This window comes from Zingiber officinale, chromosome 2A, assembly GCF_018446385.1.
Source record: "Zingiber officinale cultivar Zhangliang chromosome 2A, Zo_v1.1, whole genome shotgun sequence".
In the NCBI taxonomy this organism is placed as follows: domain Eukaryota; kingdom Viridiplantae; phylum Streptophyta; class Magnoliopsida; order Zingiberales; family Zingiberaceae; genus Zingiber; species Zingiber officinale.
Genome location: NC_055988.1, coordinates 164,984,107 through 165,004,586, shown reverse-complemented (window position 1 = coordinate 165,004,586; position 20,480 = coordinate 164,984,107). Strand labels below are relative to the sequence as shown.

The 20,480-nt window shown below is 41.1% G+C and overlaps 1 protein-coding gene across 1 annotated transcript in view; it reads right to left on the bottom strand.

Annotated features, from left to right (window-relative positions):
* Positions 1 to 20,480, bottom strand: part of LOC122044211 (exopolygalacturonase-like) — a 38,942-nt gene that overhangs the window by 2,048 nt on the left and 16,414 nt on the right. The window lies entirely within an intron of this gene.

Below are 20,480 nucleotides of genomic sequence, written 5' to 3'. Positions count from 1 at the left end.
GTTGCGTGTTTTTTTTAGATTAAGTCAATTAGATTTTATCCTGAGGGTTTAGGGGTTAAGTTATAATGTTTAAGCTTAAAAAAAATAAGTGATCATAAGGTATAATATATGTATTTAGGATGCCACTGTTTACGATTTAAGAAATTTTTTATTTTTTAAAATTAAAAAAAATGGAGGTATTGGATTAATTTAAGGCACCCTAACAACACAGTCATGGACTGTTATGTAGAAAACCGTTTACAACATATCATGACTATATATATAGACTTTTTATCCTAGGTGCACAACATGAGCAACGCTTAAGTGTCGTCCATGGTAATTTTTTTTATTTTTTAAAAAAGTTTTTATTTATGTCGATAAGATTTTGCCTTCAGAGTCTAAGGGTTGGATTATAATATTAAGCATAAAAATATTTTCAAATTGAAAATAAATTGGTGTGCACGAGATGTGTAGGATATCAAAACCTTATATATATATATATATATATATATATATATATATAGGTCCGAGATACCCTGCTCATCCACATTGGTTTCAGCGTGGGCGACCAATAACAAGCTAGTATATATACACACACACATAGAGAAATAATATGTTGTTCGACACCTCCTGCGTGATCGTGAGTGACGCACTTATGTGGCATTGTCAGCTCGATTTCTTTATATTATTAAACTCCTTTTATTCTCTCTCCCCTTCCATCCTTTATTTAAAACATGTAGCTCGACTTTTTTCTAAATTTAAATTTCTCTCGCTCTTGCTCCTTCCTTTGTCGTTGTCTTCCACTCCTATCGATAAGCAATGCCAATGCGTTGCAAGTTAAGCACAACTTACAACTACATGTTTATGTTGGGACAATTTCCCTTGGTCAAGTTTGACCAGTTTGACTAAGCTTGAGTTGAGTCAAGCTTGAGTCGGGATTTGAGTTTTGATGTTTGACAATATATGGAGATTGCTAGGGCAATCGTCCAGTTGTGGAGATGGTCAAAGGGTTGACCAGGTTGATAAGAAGACAAGTCAAGTAGGTCAGGGATAACAGAAGACTTAACTAGAAGTCCTAACTGGAGGTTAGGCAGTGGTGTAGTCCTAACTAGAGTTTAGGCAGTGGTGGAAGTCCTAACTGGAGGTTAGGCAGTGGTGAAATCCTAACTGAAGTTTAGGCAGTGATGGAAGTACTAACTGGAGGTTAGGCATTTGGAAAGTTCTAGTGAGGAGCTAGGCAAGAGAAAGTCCTGGTGAGAAGCCACGCAACGGGAAAGTCCGAGTGTGATCTTGGCAAAGGAGAAAGTCCTGGTGAGGAGCCAGACATTTGGAAAGTCCTAGTGAGGAGGTAGGCAGGAGAAAGTCCTGGTGAGGAGCCAGGCAACGGGAAAGTACAAGTGTGGTCTTGGCAAGGGAGAAAGTCCTGGTGAGGAGCCAGGCATTTGAAAAGTCCTGGTGAGGAGTCAGGCAATTGGAAAGTCCAAGTGTGATATTGGCAAAGGTTAAAAGTCCAAGTGTGATCTTGGCAAAGGTTGTAAGTCCAAGCATGTGGTCTTGGCAAGGTAAGTCCTAGTGTGACTTGGCAAGGTAAGTCCTAGTGTGACTTGGCAAGGAGAACTCGATAACTAGATGAGGCCGAAGGAAGCTCTTGGAGGCAAGGCGTGAAAGATGGGGAGATATCCGAGGGACGCAAGGCTGATGGAGGAGGCTAGAAGACTAGTTCGAGATTAGTCGAGTGTGGTGGTATAATCCGACAACTAGGATAAGGCCGAAGGAAGCTCCTGAAGGTAAGGCGTGAAGGATGGGAGATATCTGAGGGACGCAAGGCTGATGGAGGAGGCTAGAAGGCTAGTTCGAGGTTGGTCGGGTATGGCTAAATGCTAGGCATGAAGACCCAATAGGTCACGGTTGACCGGGAGTTGGGTTTGGGACTTTGGACTTGAGTTTAATTCAAGTCCAGGCTGATCAATCGATCAATCGATCGATTGAACAAGGGTCCAATCGATCAGTCAATCGATTGGAGTGTGCTGCGATTATGGGAAGGCCCAATCGATTGGTCGATCGATTGGGACGTGAAATCACGAGCACAAAGGCTTTCCCAATCGATCGGCCGATCGATTGGGAGCTACCGATCGATCGGTCGATCGATTGGGCAGCAGGAGTTCTCGCGCATATACGAGAACACAGAATGACGCTGAATCGATCGGACGATCGATTCAGGCAGTCCCAATTGATTGGTCGATCGATTGGGAAGTGACCGTTGCGCAGGATGTAGGTGATGGACGACTGAGATGGAGCGGTGCTAACGTGACAATCGATTGGGGATGAATTGGATCTATTGGGAGCACTGTTTAAAGCCTGGGCGAAGCGTTTTCTTCGACATAACTTTGCATTCTTCTCCTGCAAGCTTACAGCGATTCTCACGGCGATTTCTCCAGCACTCACGCCAGTTCTTGAAGGCACTTGAGGAGCATCTTCAAGGTTCAAGAGGCAACAACAAGTAGCAAGAAGAAAGGATATTCACTTGTATTCTTAGGGTTTCTTCTTGTATTTGTATTCACAAGTAGCAAGAAGAAAGGGTATTCACTTGTATTCACTTGAGGAGCATCTTCTCATGATCCGAAGAATAAGTGCACATTCTCCCAAGTTCCTTTATATCAAAATTGCTTGGACAACCATACCCTTACTTCCGACAACACTTTGGTATTGTTTCCAACTACCAAAAATGTCACCTACGTATAGTACTAGAAATATCACCACGTTTTCATTACACTTCTTGTATACACAAGACTCATCCGGACACTGAATAAATCTATAGGTATGGATTATTTCATTAAAATGGATGTTCCAAGACCTTGAAGCTTTGCTTCAGTCCATAATTAGACCAATTGAGCTTACATACTAGATGCTCTTTGCCCTTTGCAATGACCCCTCTGGTAGCTTCATACGGATGTTTTCTTCAAGACTTCCGTTAAGAAAAACTGTCTTGACATCCACTTGCCGAATCTCATAATCCATATGAGCAGCAATGGATAAAAGAATCCGGATAGACTTACGCATGGCTATCGGTGAAAAAGTTTCCTCATAATCGATACCCTTTTTTAACAAGTCTTACTTTGAAAGTTTTCACTTTCCCATCTATCCTTCTTTTCCTATTGTAGACCTAATGACTTTTACACCATTTGATGATTTTACAAGCTACCAGACTTTTTTAGAATACATATATTCTAATTTAGTATTCATTGTTCTTTGCCAAGATACTACATCTTTATCTTGGAGTGATTCGTCATATGTCCGGGGATCAGGTTTATGTTCACCAGGGATCAAGTCCAAAGACTCTCCAAAACATGAATCTTTTAGGTTTCCAAAAAAAAACCCTCCCACTACAACAAGACACTGTCTGTATTGTGCATCATTTGTGACACGTGTTGCAGTTTCTTGTGGTATCATATCTTGTACAGTTGTGACTAGATTAGACGTGTCCTTTATTATTTCTTTAAGAACAATTTTACTTATGGGCTTTGGTTCATTACATAATTCTCTTCTAAAAATCAGGTATTGGTGCTAACAATGACCTTCTGATTTTAAGAACTATAAACCTCCTTTCGTTTTTTTCTTAGGATAACGCACAAACAAGTGAACTCCTGTCCAACTTCTCAGTGTCTCCCTTCAGCACATGTGATGGCCTACCCCAAATCTGAATATGCTTTAGATTAGGCTTACACCTATTCTGTAATTCTATGGGAGTAGAAAGTTTTGACTTAGAAGGTACTATGTTCACTTCCGTTTCCAGAGTATATCCTCAAAACGAATTTGGTAATTTTCTGAATAACCCATCATCGATCTAATCATTTCTATAAGAGTCATATGCCTTCTTTCTACTACACCATTCTGTTGGGGTGTACCAGGTGTAGTTAGTTGGGATTAAATCCCAACTTCTGATAAGTGACTCCTAAACTTTCCTAAGAGGTACTCGCCACTACGATCTCACCGTAGTGTCTTGATACTTTTACCTTGACGTTACTCCACATCAGCCTAGTACTCTTTGAACTTATCAAAGTACTTAGACTTGCGACACATCAAGTAAATGTACCCGTATCTCGAATAGTCGTCTATAAAAGTGACGAAATATTTGAGACAACCTCTTGCCTGGATAGTTAAAGGTCCACACAAATCAGAATGAACCAATTCCAATATTTCTTTGGCTCCATACCCCTTAGACTTAAAAACTTCTTGGTTATTTTTTCTTCCAAGTAAGACTCGCAGGTTGGAAAGATTTCCACTGCCAATGAACCCAAGAGTTCATTGGTTATTATCCTTTGAATCCTACTCAAGTTAATATAACCTAGCCTTAGATGCCAAAGATATGATTGGTTCATTTCTAAATTTGCTTTCTCTTATTAAAGTTAAAAGATGTGTTATTAATTTCCATTTATTGTATCGTGGGAGTTATTGGATTATAAATTGTCAACCAATGTACCAGAATAGATAACTTCTCTATTTTCTTGATAATAAATTTGTTATCAAAATAGACAGAATATCTATTATTTAATAGTTTAGAAATCGAAATCGAGTTTTTTTTCTAAACTTGGTACGTAAAGATAATTTCTCAAAATTTATTTTTAATTCCTATCAGAGGATAAACATCTCCCACTGCAACAGCTACTATTTTTGTAGTAGTGCCCATGTAGACGGTGATTTCTCTTCATATAGTTGTCGAGTTTCCTAGAACCCTTATAATGAATTGCAGACATGATTAGTGGTTTCCGTATCTACACACCAGGTACCGGTAGATAACACCACTAAATATGTTTCAACAACTAATGAATAAAATACACATATATTGTTCTTAGTTCTGAGAGGACAGTCCATCTTAATGTCCAAGTCTTGTTTCCAATCATCATAATTAGGACTACTAAGTCTATTCTATAGTATAACTGTTGGTTGCTACTCGGAAAATCTAGAGGTTCCACTGTACAAAAATTTTGTACAAAGGTCTGAACCTTTTCCTAGCTACCATGTGTTCTTTTAAATTAAATTTTGGATCGCCTGCGGAACTTAACACGTTTGATCCAAAACTTAATCTATTTGTTCTTTTAGGTTTTGACTTGGATCTCCTGCGGAACTTAACACGTTCGACCCAAGTCTCCTTAAGTTATTAATTCCATTAAATATTAATTTCCATAAAAGGTTCCCAGTACTGACGTGGCGAGGCACATGACCTTCTTGGATATGGGAGCAACCACCACCGACTAGACAAAACCTTTAATAGAAAGCTAATATTTAATTTCCTAAAATAACTTTAGGTTAACCAAAGAGAACAATCAAATCACAAGGAAAAGAAAGAAACAAAAGAACACAACTTCGAAAAAAACATATTCGAAATACTAGAACGTAAGCCTCTTGTATTTGGTATTATTTCCATAAATAACTAGCATGATGCGGAAATAGAAATTACTAGTTATACCTTGTAGAAAAAAACCTCTTGATCTTCTACCGTATTCCTCTTCTAACCTCGGACGTTGTGTGGGCAACGATCTTCCAAGATGAGAAACCACCAACCACCTTCTTCTCCTCCAAGCAAGGTTCGGCCACAAAAGAAAAGCTTTACCAAGGAGAAAAACCAAAATACTAACCAAGTTCCAAGAGATGCTAGCTTTCTCTCCTTCTTCTTCTTCTTCTTCTCCGAGTAGTATCCGGCCACCACAAGAACTCCAAGGGAGAGGGAAAGGTTCGGCCACCACAAGAGGAAGAGAAGGAGATGATGGCCGGCCACACCAAGGAACAAAAGAGGGAGAGGAATAATAGATGTTGTCTCTTGTGAAGGCACCCTCACCCCTTCTTTTATATTCCTTGGCCTAGGTAAATTAGGAAATTTAATTACAATAAATTTTCCTTAATTTCCTTGACATGATTTAATTGAGAAAAATAAAATAATATTTCCCCAATTAAACAATGATGGCCGACCAAATCAATAGGAAGCAAATTGGACAAGTTTCAATCAACAATTAAAACTTTCCTTATTTGTTTCCGGAAATTTTAAAAAATAAAATTTCTCTTTAAAATCTCTTCATGGTTAATAAAAGGAAATATCTATAATTTTAATTTTATTAACATGTGAATAATTTTAAAGAGAAAATAAAATAACTCTCCAATCTACAAATAAGGAAAGAAATCTAATCTCTTTCTTTAATCTTTTGTAAATTTTTACAAGAGAGATATTTTAATTTTAATTCTCTTTTAAATTAAATCTTCCACATAATAATAAACATTAAAATTAAATTTTCTTTTTAATTAATTATGGCCGGCCCTACTAGCTTGGGTTCAAGCTAGGGCCGGCCACCCAATCTTATACCTAGGCCGACCCTAGCTTGTTTCCCAAGCTAGCTTGGCCGGCCCCTATTGGGTGGGTATAGAAGGTGGGTATAGGTGGGTATAGAACTCTACAAATAAGAGGCTACGATAGGGACCGAGAGGAGGAATTGGTTTTGGTCTCCCGATAAAATTAAGCATCCCATGTTCGCCCCGAACACACAACTTAATTTTATCAATGATAATTCATTCCACTAGAGAACTATCATTGAACTACCGCACCAATCCCAAATTACATTTTTGGGCTCCTTCTTATTATGAGTGTGTTAGTCTCCCTGTGTTTAAGATATCGAATGTCCACTAATTAAGTGAGTTACTGACAACTCATTTAATTAATATCTAAGTCCAAGAGTAGTACCACTCAACCTTATTATCATGTCGGACTAAGTCCACCTGCAGGGTTTAACATGACAATCCTTATGAGCTCCTCTTGAGGACATTATCAACCTAGTATCTCTAGGACACAGTTTCCTTCTATAATCAACAACACACACTATAAGTGATATCATTTCCCAACTTATCGGGCTTATTGATTCATCGAACTAAATCTCACCCATTGATAAATTAAAGAAATAAATATCAAATATATGTGCTTGTTATTATATTAGGATTAAGAGCACACACTTCCATAATAACTGAGGTCTTTGTTCCTTTATAAAGTCAGTATAAAAAGAATGACCTCAAATGGTCCTACTCAATACACTCTAAGTGTACTAGTGTAATTATATAGTTAAGATAAACTAACACCTAATTACACTACGACCTTCCAATGGTTTGTTCCTTTCCATCTTAGTCGTGAGCTACTGTTTATAATTTATAAGGAATCGATAACATGATCTTCTGTGTGTGACACCACACACCATGTTATCTACAATATAAATTAATTGAGCAACTACATTTATCATAAATGTAGACATTTGACCAATGTGATTCTTATTTCTAGATAAATGTTTATACCAAAAGCTAGGCTTTTAGTATACACTCTAACAATCTCCCACTTATACTAAAAGACTAAGCTGCTATATCTGCTGCCATACATCTGATTCCTAACCCTTCAACATGTCCATCAAAAGCTCTTGCCTTAAGGACCTCGGTGGAAGGATCTATAGGTCATCACCTGATGCAATCTAGGTAGCAACAACTTCTCCTCGTTTATACGATTTCTCGTATTGGGTGGTACTTGCGCTCTATTGTGTTTACTTGCCTTTATAGACTTATGGTTTCTTATAGTTTGCTACTGCACCAATATTATTACAATAAATTGTAATAATCTTTGGACAAACTAGAAATCATATCTAAGTCTATCTTGAGGTTATTGAGTCATTCAGCTTTTATGGCTACCTCAGAGGCTTGCCATATACTAAGCTTCTATGGTGGAATCCAGAAAAACACCTATGCTTATCACTCTTCCATAGTTATGACTTTACCTCCTAAAGTAAACACAAAACCCCGATGTCGACTTATTATTGTCCCTATCCGATTGGAAGTCAAAATTCATGCAACCCACAAGGACTAAATTAACTGCCTTGTAAGCTAGCATATAATCTCTAGTGCCTCTAAGGTACTACAATATATGCTTTACTGCAGTCCACTGTCCTTGTCCAGGGTTACTTTGATATCTTCTAACTATGCCTTTGGCAAAACAGATTTCTGATCTCGTGCATAGCATACATTAGGCTTTCAACAGCCGTAGCATAAAGAACTGCCTATATTTCCTTTATCTCCTTTGATGTCTACAGAGACATATCTTTAGATAAAGTTACTCCATCCTGAAAAGGTAAGAAACCTTTCTTGGAGTTTTGTATGCTTAAAACGAACAAGGATTTTTCCGATGTATGAAGCTTGGGATAAGTAAAATATTCTTTTCTTGCGATCCCTTATTACTTTGATCTCAAGACTATATACATTCCCCCAAGTCCTTTATATCGAATTGTTTGGACACCCATACCCTTACTTCTGACAACATTTTGATATTGTTTCCAACTACCAAAAATATTATCTAAGTATAGTACAAAAAATACCACCACGTTTCCATCACATCTTTTGTATACACAAGACTTATCCGTTACTAAATCCATAGATCTGGATTACTTTGATAAACCGGATATTCCAAGACCTTGAAGCTTTGCCCATAGGCTGATTGAGCTTACACAAGATGCTCTTAGCCCTTTGCAATGAACCCTTCGGTTGCTTTATATGGATGTTTTCTTCAAGACTTCCATTAAGGAATCTTGTCTTGACATCCACTTGCCAAATAGATAAAAGAATCCGGATAGACTTAAGCATGACTACCAGTGAAAAAGTTTCCTTTTTCATCAAGCCTTGCTTTGAAAGTTACTACCTTCCTGTCTATCCCTCTTTTCCTATTATAGACCTTTTTACACCCAACGGCTTTTACACCATTTGGTGATTCTACAAGCTTCCAGATTTTATTAGAATACATATATTCTAATTCTTTTATTCATTACTCTTTGCCAAGATGCTTGCATCTTTATCTTGGAGTGCTTCATCATATGGAGATCAGGTTCATGTCCTCCAGGGATCGAGTCCAAAAACTCTCCCAAAACATGAACCTATTTAGGTTGCATAACAACCCTCCCACTACAACAAGACACTTTCTGTAATTGTGTATCAATTTGTGATACGTGTTGCAGTTTTCTTGTGGTATCTCATCTTGTACAGTTGGTACTAGGTTAGACATGTCCTTTATTATTTCCTTAAGAACAAATTTACTTATGAGCACGTGGTTCATTATATAGTCTTTTTCTAAAAAATCAGTCATTGATGCCAACAATGACCTTCTGATTTTTAAGACTATAAACCTACTTTTGTTTATCTAGGATAACTTACAAACAAGTGAACTCCTATCCAACTTATCATTGTCTCTCTTTAACATATGTGATGGATTACCCGAATCCGAATATGCTTCAAAATAGGTTTTCACCTATTCAGCAATTCTATATGAGTAGAGAGTTCTAACTTGGAAGGTACTATGTTCACTTTCATTATCAGAGTTTATCCTTAAAACAAATTTGGTAATTTTCTGAATAACTCATCATCTATCTAATTATTTCATAAGAGTCTTTTACCTTCTTTCTACTACACCATCCTTGTTGGGGTGTACCAGGTGCAGTTAGTTGGGGTTAAAATCCAACTACTGATAAGTGACTCCTAAAATCTCTCAAGAGGTACTTGCCACTATGATCTTACCATAGTGACATTTACTTTAACATTTCTCCGCATCAGCCTTGTACTCTTTGAACTAATCAAAGTACTTAGTCTTGCGGTACATTAAGTAAATTTATTTGTATCTTGAATAGTTGTCTATAAAATAGATGAAATATTCAATACTACCTCTTGTCTGGATAGTCATAGGATCACATAAATCAGAATGAACCGATTTCAACATATCTTTGACTCCATACCCCTTGGACTTAAAAGCTTCTTGGTTATTTTCCTTCCAAGTAAGACTCGCAGGTTGGAAAGATTTCCACTACTAATGAACCCAAAAGTTCATCAGCTACCAATGAATCCTACTTAAGTTAATATAACCTAGCCTTAGATGTCAAAGATATAATTGGTTCATTTTCGAAAGTTGCTTTCTCTTAAGTTAGAAGATGTGTTATTAATTTCCATTTGTTGCATCATGGGAGTTATTGGATTATAAATTGTCAACCAATCATACCAGAATAGATAACTTGCCTATTTTTCTTGATAACAACTTTGTTATCAAAATAGACACAATATCTATTCTATAATAGTTTAGAAACTGAAATCAGGTTCTTTCTAAACTTAGTATGTAAAGACAATTCCTAATAATCCAAATTTTATTCCTATTAGAGAATAAACCTCTCCCACTGCAACAGCTGCTACTTTTGCAGTAGTGCCCATGTGGACGGTGTTTTTTATTTTCATTTAGTTGTCGGGTATCCTGGAACCCTGCAATGAATTGCAGACATGATCAGTGGCTCCCATATCTACACACCAGGTACCGGTAGATAACTCCACTAAACATGTATCAACTAATGAATAAAATACACCTATATTGTTCTTAGTTCTAAGAGGACAGTCTACCTTAATGTCCAAATTCTATTTCCAATCAATTATAATTGGGACCACTAAGTCTATCCTAAAGTATATCAGCTAGGGATTGACCATCTTCCTAAGAATCACAAAAATATTTGGTTAAGACCAACTCCTTAAAAATCCCCATGAATTTTGTATGCCACGTTAGTGTGGACGTATATTCAAAAAGGAAATTTTATCATTTAATTTTATTATCTCGTCAACCTTACTTTATGAATAAAATTAATAGTTGGTCTATTTTTAATCAAATATTTGGTCAAGACTCTAAATTTAACATAATATTGATTCCTCTAACAATACTATTTAAATTTACCAACACCTCAACATTCCTTAAATTTTGCATGCCACGTTAGTGTGGACGTATACAAAATCAATATTTGTAAGAGGAGGGTTTTACCCATTAACTATCTTGTCAACGTAACTTTATGACAAATAAAATTATCTCAAACACCGTTAATTTTGTATGCCACGTTAGTGTGGACGTATACAAAATCAATCATTTGTAAGAGGGGTTTTAACCCTTTAATTTTATTATCTTGTCAACCTAGTTTTATGACAAATTAATAGTTGGTTTCATTTGGTCACACAAATAATAGCAGTGACTCCGATGGGGAGGATACTATTAGATGTGTCTAAGTGTATACCATTACTTGACACTAAGTCCATTAATAAGATTATGCCCCTTCCGTTGGGGAAGATCACACGCTCTTAATTAACTTCCTATAGTCATCCAAAATGGAAGTCTTTTCTAGTGATCCGTAAACAAGCTCATCCGTTATGGAGGAAGGCACTCGAGCCAACGTGCAAGCTTGTTTGCATCACTTACAAACCAATAATGGAGACCATGGGATTTACTTAAAAATCCTCTCCCACTTAGTTATTTATTAATGAGGAATTTTAACTATGCTAGCCTACTAAACTTGTAAACTAACATGCACACACGACAATATAAAAGCAATAAATAGAAAATCTAATTTTCAACTATTATGGCTTTTATCTCTAGTTGTCCTCCGTGTGTTGTCATCCCAAGTCGCTGCCATATTTGGCCACCGCCATCGGGTCTAGTCGCATCCATCTTGCTCCTTGTTCCGCTGCGCCTCTGGTCCTTAGAAGGTTCCACGCTTTGCAAGATTCGATCCATGACATAAATAGAATTTTACAATTTTGATCCTATATTCCATAAAAGGAATGTACATGTATCTAGATCAAAATAAAATCCTAATAAAACTAAATACAGCTCCTGTATTTTATAATACAATCATGCACACATATAAATGCCCTTGACATGTCCAAGGGTCCAATCACACACATAAAACTATAAGCCATAATAGTTGGATCCTGCATCTACAAAGTTAGCACATCCTACTATTATCCTGCCTAAATTATGTATGACATGTGCATAATTAAACTAATACCAAATACACAGAGGCAAAACCCTAGCTCTGATACCAATTATTGGTTGCTACTCGGAAAACCTAGAGGTTCCACTGTACAAAAATTTTGTACAAAGGTCTGAACCTTTTCCTAGCTACCATGTGTTCTTTTAAATTAAATTTTGGATCGCCTGCGGAACTTAACACGTTTGATCCAAAACTTAATCTATTTGTTCTTTTAGGTTTTAACTTGGATCTCCTGCGGAACTTAACACGTTCGACCCAAGTCTCCTTAAGTTATTAATTCCATTAAATATTAATTTCCATAAAGGTTCCCAGATGGCGTGGCGAGGCACATGGCCTTCTTGGATATGGGAGCAACCACCACCGACTAGACAAAACCTTTAATAGAAAGCTAATATTTAATTTCCTAAAATAACTTTAGGTTAACCAAAGAGAACAATCAAATCACAAGGAAAAGAAAGAAACAAAAGAACACAACTTCGAAAAAAACATATTCGAAATACTAGAACGTAAGCCTCTTGTATTTGGTATTATTTCCATAAATAACTAGCATGATGCGGAAATAGAAATTACTAGTTATACCTTGTAGAAAAAACCTCTTGATCTTCTACCGTATTCCTCTTCTAACCTCGGACGTTGTGTGGGCAACGATCTTCCAAGATGAGAAACCACCAACCACCTTCTTCTCCTCCAAGCAAGGTTCGGCCACAAAGAAAAGCTTTACCAAGGAGAAAAACCAAAATACTAACCAAGCTCCAAGAGATGCTAGCTTTCTCTCCTTCTTCTTCTTCTTCTCCGGTAGTATCCGCCACCACAAGAACTCCAAGGGAGAGGGAAAGGTTCGGCCACCACAAGAGGAAGAGAAGGAGATGATGGCCACACCAAGGAACAAAAGAGGGAGAGGAATAATAGATGTTGTATCTCATGAAGGCACCCTCACCCCTTCTTTTATATTCCTTGGCCTAGGTAAATTAGGAAATTTAATTACAATAAATTTTCCTTAATTTCCTTGACATGATTTAATTGAGAAAAATAAAATAATATTTCCCCAATTAAACAATGATGGCCGGCCAAATCAATAGGAAGCAAATTGGACAAGTTTCAATCAACAATTAAAACTTTCCTTATTTGTTTCGGAAATTTTAAAAATAAAATTTCTCTTTAAAATCTCTTCATGGTTAATAAAAGGAAATATCTATAATTTTAATTTTATTAACATGTGAATAATTTTAAAGAGAAAATAAAACATCTCTCCAATCTACAAATAAGGAAAGAGATCTAATCTCTTTCTTTAATCTTTTGTAAATTTTTACAAGAGAGATATTTTAATTTTAATTCTCTTTTAAATTAAATCTTCCACATAATAATAAACATTAAAATTAAATTTTCTTTTTAATTAATTATGGCCGGCCCTACTAGCTTGGGTTCAAGCTAGGGCCAGCCAGCTTAGGCCGGCCCTAGCTTGGTTCCCAAGCTAGCTTGGCCGGCCCCCTTTAGGTGGGTATAGAAGGTGGGTATATGTGGGTATAGTACTCTATAAATAAGAGGCTACGATAGGGACCGAGAGGAGGAATTGGTTTTGGTCTCCCGATAAAATTAAGCATCCCGTGTTCGCCCCGAACACACAACTTAATTTTATCAATGATAATTCATTCCACTAGAGAACTATCATTGAACTACCGCACCAATCCCAAATTACATTTTTGGGCTCCTTCTTATTATGAGTGTGTTAGTCTCCCTGTGTTTAAGATATCGAATGTCCACTAATTAAGTGAGTTACTGACAACTCATTTAATTAATATCTAAGTCCAAGAGTAGTACCACTCAACCTTATTATCATGTCGGACTAAGTCCACCTGCGAGGTTTAACATGACAATCCTTATGAGCTCCTCTTGAGGACATTCTCAACCTAGATCACTAGGACACAGTTTCCTTCTATAATCAACAATACACACTATAAGTGATATCATTTCCCAACTTATCGGGCTTATTGATTCATCGAACTAAATCTCACCCATTGATAAATTAAAGAAATAAATATCAAATATATGTGCTTGTTATTATATTAGGATTAAGAGCACACACTTCCATAATAACTGAGGTCTTTGTTCCTTTATAAAGTCAGTATAAAAAGAATGACCTCAAATGGTCCTACTCAATACACTCTAAGTGTACTAGTGTAATTATATAGTTAAGATAAACTAACACCTAATTACACTACGACCTTCCAATGGTTTGTTCCTTTCCATCTTAGTCGTGAGCTACTGTTTATAATTTATAAGGAACCGATAACATGATCTTCTGTGTGTGACACCACACATCATGTTATCTACAATATAAATTAATTGAGCAACTACATTTATCATAAATGTAGACATTTGACCAATGTGATTCTTATTTCTAGATAAATGTTTATACCAAAAGCTAGGCTTTTAGTATACACTCTAACAATAACAGCTAGGGATTGATAACCTAAGAATCACTAAACATTTGGTCAAGACTTTAGAATTTAAAATAATATTGATTCCTCAAACAATATCATTTAAATTCACCAACACCTCAAACACAGTGAATTTTGTATCCCACGATAGTGTGGACGTATACAAATTCAAACATTTGTAAGAGGAGGATTTTACCCATTAATTATCTTGTCAATCTCTCTTTATGCCAAATAAAATTATCTCAAACACCGTAAATTTTGTATGCCACGATAGTGTGGACGTATACAAAACCAAACATTTGTAAGAGGGGTTTTTCCCATTAATTTTATTTTCTTATCATCTTGACAAATAAAATTACCTCATACACCGTGAATTTTGTATGCCACAATAGTGTGGGCGTATACAAAACCAAACATTTGTAAGAGGGGGTTTTAATTTTATTATCTTGTCAACCTATCTTTATGATAAATTAATAGTTGGTTTTCCTTTGGTCACACAAATAATAGCAGTGACTCCGATGGGGAGGATACTATTAAATGTGCATAAGTGTATACCATTACTTGATACTATGTCTATTAAATAAGATTGTACCCCTTCCGATGGGGAAGATCACACGCTCTTAATTAATTTCCTATAACCATCTAAAATGAAATTTTGATCTAGTGATCAGCCAACAAACTCATCCGATATGGAGGGAGGCACTCAGAGCCAACGCGCAAGTTTGTCGCATCACTTACAAACCAGTAATGGAGACCGTGGAATTTATCTACTAATCTCTCTCCCACTTAGTTATTTATGTTGAGGATTTTAACTATGCAAACATACATCACATGCACACACACATCACAGTAATAAAGCAATAAATATGGAAATTAATTTTCCAACTATTATGGCTTCTTCTATCACTATCCTCTGTGTGCTCCCGCCCTAGGGTTCATGTTGTCAGGTCCATCGAGCTTCCTTTTCCGCTGCGCCTCTGGTCCTCAAATAGCACCACACCTCGCAAGGATACTATCCGCGACAAAAATAAAATTTTACATATATCGATCCTATATTCCACAAGGGAATGTACATGAGGTCTAAATCGAACAAAAAAGTAAAATCCTAAGTGATCCTGTCCGAACCAGGGGTCAACGAACGCTGGGGACGTGGCGCTCCCTGCTGAATCCTCGAGTGCTCCGGCGAACCTGCAACAAAATCGAGCCGGGAGGGGTGTCCCGGCGACGGTCCTCCGACGCTCAAGTCAGGCGAAGGAATAGATGAAAGTGGTTGCCGGATGAAGACTCGCGTACCTCCGGTTGAAGAAGTGGAGGCCTTATATAGACTTCTGAGGAGGCTGATGTACATATACCGAGGCACACACACGTGTCCTCAACCCATACCCAGTATGGGCTTGTCAGAGGAGCTTGCCTGACTCCTTACTGCTACAGTACGAGCACGTCTTTGATGGGACAATGAGCATGTCTTTGATGGGACAGTGAGCCCATGTCCTTGATGGGACAGTGAGCCCCTGTCCTAGGATCCTGCATATCATCTGCTGTCAGAAGATGTTCCTATCCTTGCCTTTTCTTACTCCCCGTCAATCGTCCGACCGGTCGGCCGTTTCCTCGCGTCCGTCCGATCGGATGTCCTGATCCGCGCGGGAGCTTCTGGGTCATGTGCTCTGGACTGTTCGCAGCGTTGATGTTTTATTCCTTCGGCCGAGCAGGCCCTCTGCTCGGCCTTTCCTACTGTTCATCATGAGCGTCGGAACCCCGCCTCCGGCGGGGTATATTGCTTCCGCTCGGAAGCCTCAGCTGGTCGTCGCCCTCCTTATCCGCTCGGCCAAGGCCTTTGGCCCTCCTCGCGGCGTTGACTCTGCCAAATGGGGTCCCCCATTCTTACTGCCGGATCACTTGCCTCCTCTTCAAGTCTAGTCGAAGGAGGCAGTGAGTCCGACTGACTGGACTATGTGTCCGAACGGGCGGTCGTCATCTTACCGCCGCTTATGATATACCTAGAGCCGTTCGGCCCTCATAACTCATCATCCGCTCGGCTCTTCGTTCTGAATGTCTTGGCCTCCAGCGTGGATGTTTGCTTGTCTAAATCTTCTCGAAAATCGCGCAAATCTTTTCCATTAAGTCGAAGCATGCGCGGTATGGGTGCATTAATTGCGCCTGGTGACAGAGTGCCACGTGGCTCTTCTCGCGTGGCGGTGATGATCCGTACGATGGGACGCGATTACTTTGAAATGGACGGTTAGATGATAACCTCGTCTCTCGTGACCTGCATCCGACGGACGAGGTCGATCAGCCTCGTTCACATAAAGCCTTCGTCTCCACCCTTACGCCGCATTTCTCTGTTTCATCGCTCGTCCTCCGTCGAAGGTGCCCGCGGCTGCTTCATTCCGGTTGTCCTAGCTTTCGCCTCTTGGTGGTTTTCGGCTTTCTGGTGATCTTCTCCGTTCACCTTTCCTCAGTAAGCTTCTCCCTTCCTTTCGTTCCCCTGCTTGCGAACTTTTGTCTGTCCTCCGTTTCCGAGTTTCCTTCGGCTTCCTTCTTTCTTTTTCTTGCTACTTCAGTCATGGCAAGTACTTCCGTACCCACTGTGGATGTTCATGGCCCTTGGTTTATGACCATGGAGAGTCGGTTTGATGAAGAGGGTGCTCGGCGTCTTGCTCGGACGTATGGGATCCCTGATGACCATGAAATAATTATAGCCGACCCGGCCGATCGGCCCCATAGCCCGCCGATCGGTACCATTTGCTTTTTTCTGGACCAATTTCAGGGCGGCCTTAGATTTCCTACACATCCCTTTATTTTGGAGGTTTGTAATTATTTCCGCATCCCGCTCGGCCAACTTGTGCCGAACTCCTTTAGGTTGCTGAGCGGGATGGTTGTCCTCTTTAAGCTGCACAGTATCCCACTTGACCCCAAAATATTCCACTTCTTCTTCTACCCCAAACAATCCGAGCTGGGCACTTTCATTTTCCAAAGTAGAATAGGCTTTAAATTTTTTGATAATATGCCGACTTCCAACAAGCACTGGAAGGAGTTTTTCTTCTATATCCGACTTCCCGAGCGGCCAGCATTCAGAACCAAATGACAGACCGCTGTGCCGACCCAGCCGGAGCTCGGCAAATTCAGAAGCAATCCGGCCTACCTTCATGCGGCGAACTGGTTGTCTGGTCAGCGGTACAAAATCGACCAGTTGCTTCTCAAGGGGGTGTTATACATTTTCGGATTATCTCCCGTTCGGGCAAATCTCCCCTACCGCATGAGTAAGGACTTTTTACTCTCTTCACCTTTTTTGTCTAACTGATTTTAATTTCTTCCCTTGCAGCTGAAGTCATGTGGCGCTCCAAGGCCACCGATCATTTGAAGTTGAAGGCCATGGAAATTGAGGCGGCGACTAAAAAAGAACTTGCCGAGCGGGGTCTTATTCCCAGCCGCCCGACAGCTACCGGAGAGGGGGGGACGCAGTCCGCCCTTGAAACAGAAGTTACCCCATCCGTTTCAACGGAAGTTGAGGCGGACCCTGTTTCCTCTGCCCCAGCCAAGCTGGGGGTCCCCTAGGTCGGGGATCCCCCACTGGAAGTTCGGCGAAAACGTCAAAGAGACTCCAGCCTTCCGCCGACCCAAGAGGGCGGACCACCGGCGCCGATCGGGGTAGCTTCGCCAGATCGCACGCCGTCGCAGATCGGGACTCCAGTGGCCTCGCCCACCGCACAACCCTCTGGTTCTCCTCCACGAACTCGCCGTCGCTTACGACGGTTGGGCGAAACCTCTACCATAGGGGAGTCCTCGGGCAAGGCGAGTGCGGCCGAGGAAACGTCATCCGGCCACCCGACTATCAAGACTACCTCCGATTTCCATCGGAGGAATATTTGCTATCCGCCGATCGGCCATCAAGCCCCGTACATGAAATAACCCTGACGGGTCCGCTCGCCAAGCTCTTCGAGGATGCCCAGATTCAAGTGGCCCTCATGACGCCTAAGCAGCTCGGCGATAACAACATGCAGCAGGCCACTCAGGTGAATTCATTTTTCTTTCTGTGCCATGCTACTATCCGGTTCCTCATTTTATTATTTTCCTTACAGCGCTGGGCTGAGCAAATCGCCACTAGCCATCGGCTAGCCGAGCTGGAGGATCTCCTGGAGAAACTCCAAGTGTCGGGGGGTCCATCGGCCGAGCGGGAGAAACAAGCCCGCGAGGCCGAACAGAAGAAGGCCGCCGACCTGTCTATAGAGGTGGCTCGGCTAGAGGGCCAAATCAAGAAGCGCGAAGCGGATGCCAAACGCGCTACTGCCCGGAAGAAGCGAGCGATAGCTGATCTGGACAAGATGAAAGTAGATGTCCGTGCGCTAGATCAGCGATCCAAGGATCTGGAGGCCCAGCTGAACGCCGAACGGGAAGACCGTTCGGCAGAACGCACAAAGGCTGAAATGGACTTGAAGGCAGTCCAAGATTCCTTAACTGCTTCCCGGGCGGTACTCAGAAAATATAAGGAGGGGGAGCCGAGCCGCCTAGTAGCAGCGCGCCAAGACTACCTCCGCTCGGAACGATTCGGCGCAAAATTCGGCGGCAACGTCTCATCAACCTTCGCCGAGGCGGTCAAGGTCACCGTGGCGTACTTGAAGAAGGGTGGCCACCTTCCTGCGGGAATGCACATTCCCGCCTCCGACCTGGCGGCCATGATTGACGATATCTCGGATGCCTTTTTCAATTTTGAGGACCCGGAGTGAGGCGAGTTCTTCCAAGTACTTACTGTATTTCATCCGCTCGGCGGATGTAAAATTTTTATACGTGCCGTTCGGCCTAATTGTATTCCTTTGCTTCCATTTTTGTCGGTCCTTTATTTCCCTCTTCTATCTGTTTGGTGCTCATTTGTAGAGTCAGTTAAGCTATATGTGTCTCCCACTAGACAACCGATCAGGTTAATCAATTAACTCGTTTTCCTCGAAATCGTTTAGCGCTTGGCTATACTGTTTAGTTTTTGCGATCGGCCTTAAACAATTTAGTTTTTGCGAATGCTCGTTGCGCGGATGTTTATAGACAATCGGCGCGGTTCTCGATTTTTAACGACGGAGCTCGTCGGCCTTCCGCTCGGGGATTTATAGACGCCGGCTCGTCTCTCGATATTTAACAACGGAGCTCGTCGGTCTCCCGCTCGGAGGGTTTATAGACGCCGGCTCGTCTCTCGATCTTTAACGACGGAGCTCGTCGGTGCGGATATTTATAGCCGGTCGGCGCGGCTCTCGATGTTTAATGACGGGGCTCGTCGATCTCCCACTCGGAGGGTTTATAGACGCTAGCTCGTCTCTCGATCTTTAACGACGGAGCTCGTCGGCGCGGATATTTATAGCCGGTCGGCGCGGCTCTCGATGTTTAACGACGGGGCTCGTCGATCTCCCGCTCGGAGGGTTTATAGACGCCGGCTCGTCTCTCGATCTTTAACGACGGAGCTCGTCGGCGCGGATATTTATAGTCGGTCGGCGCGGCTCTCGATGTTTAACGACGGGGCTCGTCGGTCTTCCGCTCGGGGGGTTTATAGACGCCGGCTCGTCTCTCGATATTTAACGACGGAGCTCGTCGGCGCGGATATTTATAGCCGGTCGGCGCGGCTCTCGATTTTTAACGACGGGGCTCGTCGATCTTCCGCTCGGGGATTTATAGACGCCGGCTCGTCTCTCGATATTTAACGACGGAGCTCGTCGGTCTCCCGCTCGGAGGGTTTATAGACGCCGGCTCGTCTCTCGATCTTTAACGACGGAGCTCGTCGGCGCGGATATTTATAGCCGGTCGGCGCGGCTCTCGATGTTTAACGACGGGGCTCGTCGGTCTCCCGCTCGGAGGGTTTATAGACGCCGGCTCGTCTCTCGATCTTTAACGACGGAGCTCATCGGTGCGGATATTTATAGCCGGTCGGCGCGGCTCTCGATGTTTAACGACGGGGCTCGTCGATCTCCCGCTCGGAGGGTTTATAGACGCCGACTCGTCTCTCGATCTTTAACGACGGAGCTCGTCGGCGCGGATATTTATAGCCGGTCGGCGCGGCTCTCGATGTTTAACGACGGGGCTCGTCGGTCTCCCGCTCGGAGGGTTTATAGACGCCGGCTCGTCTCTCGATCTTTAACGACGGAGCTCGTCGGCGCGGATATTTATAGCCGGTCGGCGCGGCTCTCGATTTTTAACGACGGGGCTCGTCGATCTTCCGCTCGGGGGG